This window comes from Cupressus sempervirens, chromosome 10 (genome assembly GCF_028749045.1).
Source record: "Cupressus sempervirens isolate cs-2001-9-10 chromosome 10, ASM2874904v1, whole genome shotgun sequence".
Classification (NCBI taxonomy): Eukaryota; Viridiplantae; Streptophyta; class Pinopsida; order Cupressales; family Cupressaceae; genus Cupressus; species Cupressus sempervirens.
Genome location: NC_143127.1, coordinates 979188163 through 979191065, shown reverse-complemented (window position 1 = coordinate 979191065; position 2903 = coordinate 979188163). Strand labels below are relative to the sequence as shown.

The 2903-nt window shown below is 33.3% G+C and overlaps 1 long non-coding RNA gene across 1 annotated transcript; it reads right to left on the bottom strand.

Moving 5' to 3' along the window:
- Nucleotides 1-477: 477 nt before the first annotated feature.
- On the bottom strand, nucleotides 478-1888 carry LOC149537248 (uncharacterized). Its single transcript, XR_016357299.1, has 2 exons — nucleotides 896-1888; nucleotides 478-772 (listed from the first exon to the last, which is right to left on the bottom strand). It is a non-coding gene; the product is annotated as an uncharacterized LOC149537248 (long non-coding RNA).
- Between the last annotated feature and the right edge of the window lie 1015 nt (nucleotides 1889-2903).

Sequence of the window (2903 nt, the reverse complement as noted above, 5' to 3'; positions counted from 1 at the left end):
AGACTACCAAAGCTTCATCAGAACTATTCTCAAGGGGAAACGAAAATTCTACTAAACAAATTGCTCTTTATCTACTGTGTGAGGCTTGCATGAGAATCCGTCTCACTACAGCACACAAATATAATGGTGGCAGTTCAATATGAGGATAACAATGTTGATGAAGCAAAAAGTTTATAAAATTGTTTCAATTTAGGCATTTACATTAGCGATCATATTTAATTGCACTTCATAATTGAGTAAACATCTAATCAAGCATTATAGACATCGCTTCATATAGTGTGCTAATCAATTATATCAATATGTATTGATATTATTTCTCACAATGCAAAAATATTCACACATAAGTATACCCCTATTTCAATTTTTGGTATGGTGTTAGCTATATTCAGAACTTGAGGATTGTATGAGGTTTGCATAAGAAATGAATTAAAAAATGTCTATATACAAAGTGATGAGCACATGCTTATACTAAAGGTGTGGTAAATCAGTATAAGGCAATCTTTTACTCTTCCAAATTGATAATCACAATAATCATCAATCATGCAACATCAACAACTAAGAACGCAAGATTTATGTGGAAATGCTTTCCTGAGAAAACCATGGCAAAATATTGTTAATAAAGACTCCTCTTACAAACATTGTAGGCACCAACCTATTGGAGACAGCAGTCCATACAAAACTTTATAGAAACTAACTCACTGGATACACCAATCCCCACCATTGAGCACCAACCCAGCAAGAGAGGCCAATCTCTTCTATTGAGAGGCACCAACTGGTAACACAAGAGAATCATACTCATCATGAAAACAAATCTCCTTCAACTCTACCTCAAATCTCCTATAAATCACCTTTAAAATCAGAATTAAATCACTTGAAATATCTGCTATAAATGTACCTTTTATCTCCTTGAAAGGTCTGCTATAAATCTGCTCAAATCTCCTTGAAAGTTCTGCTAGAAATCTGCCTTCAACTTCTTTAAAAAGTTTGCCACATATATACCTTAAATCACTTGAAAGGTCTCCTATAAATTTGCTCATAATCTACTGTAATTCTGCTCATAATTCTGATGCAAATTTGCTTATATATCTGATGTAATTCCGAGGAGAAAACTAAATCAATTAGTGAGTAAAATTTAAAAACACACCTTCCACTATCTTGAATGGAAATAATGATCTTAGATTGCTTGAAAATTTGAAACAACTTATTTCCATCTCTAGATCACTACAGCAGCTCTTTTATACACTCAACTATGCTCTTTTGCCTATGGTAGGTTTTTAACTTATAAATACTACAGTTCAAAAAATTAAACTTGAACGCTTCTAAATTGCCTCAATGGACATTTACATGTGATAAGTTAGGATACCCAAAGTCTCTAGAAACCAATTAGGAAAGTAAGTAGAAGAGTTCTCGGTCTTTTTCAGCCATTGTTGTCACATGACAAAACTAACACCTATATTTCAAAACCAACCCAATTATTCAAAATCGCCTACTTTCAATATTCATAAAATTGCTACTTCTTAGACAAAGCAAGCCTAGTGTTTATGAAACTCTTGCATGTCTATATCTGGCAACTCACAGAGGCCACAAATATTCAATCTCTCTCTAGCTTTCCAACTTTTGATGCCTAAGAACTGCTTCGTGGCTCTTACTTCTCCAAAGAAATCAACTGATTGATTTTACTGATAAAAAATGCAAGGTTGACTGTCATAATTGGCTCCAATTGAAGCCCATTATTCCGCGTATGTTGGAAAGCACCTACTTATATCCCACCTCCATGTTCACAACTCTCTACATCTTTCTGAATTCAGGCCCATTTATGTATGTGTTTTGCTACTAGTACCATTTGAAATATACATGCTGTTTGCTTTTCAATACAAATTGGGATTTGTTATGCAGATAAATTATGCAATTCAAGTTTTTTTCACAAGCTTCCTTTTTTCATGGAATTCTGATTGGATGTATGACATGGTAATTGATAGAAAGTTTCAAATGTCTTTACTTTAAGTCATACTAAAGATGAACATCTGTCCAAAGAAGTTTTGTCACATCCTGTCAGATATAGCTCAAATTTAGACATTTTGAACAAGCTAGATTTGTCTGATTCAGTCCAGACTTCTCAAATCCTAAAAAAAATTACAGGACTTCCAAATTTTCTTGGCCTCCAGAATGTATCAAAAAAATTCTAACATAGTCACCAAGTTCCAAACTGTACATGGTAGGGTTTCTCCTGAACCTAAATCGTGATGGAACAAATTGCATCCACATTGTATGGTTAGAGTTTCACTGTTTAGTGTATTAATATTATAAACCAAATTTCACTTTATGTTACTAAAAATAAAGAATCGAGGACAAATATAATAAGATCATCTCTTTGTATACAGATAACTGTTTTGTATTCACTCTTTATGTGCAACCTCATGCAATGCGACCCCATGTTTCAAATATACATAACACCATATTAAAAATTGAAACAACAGTATATTTGCGTACATGTTTTTTCTGCATTGAGGAAAAGAATATCAATACATAAAATTGATTTATAAAACTATATAGAGCGATGACTATGAAATAGAGTCGATGTAAGGGATTGCTAAGAGGGCGTACAGAGTTAGAGTAAGGAAGACCTTACTGTGTGGGGGAGTGTTGATGTACGATGGGACCCGTACAATACAGCCATGTAGAGTGTACGATGGACTAAGTTTGTACAGGGTGAGGGGATGTTTTGGCATATAGTAGGAATGGATTTTCATACAGAGCATACAAATACAAGATGACTATTTTTTAAAAATCCACATATCATTTATTTAAATATACTGATTAGTTCACAAAGATCAAGCATTCTATGAGAACAAAACTAAATAAGAGTAGTAAAATTGAAATTATTTCACAACAAATCCCTCAGC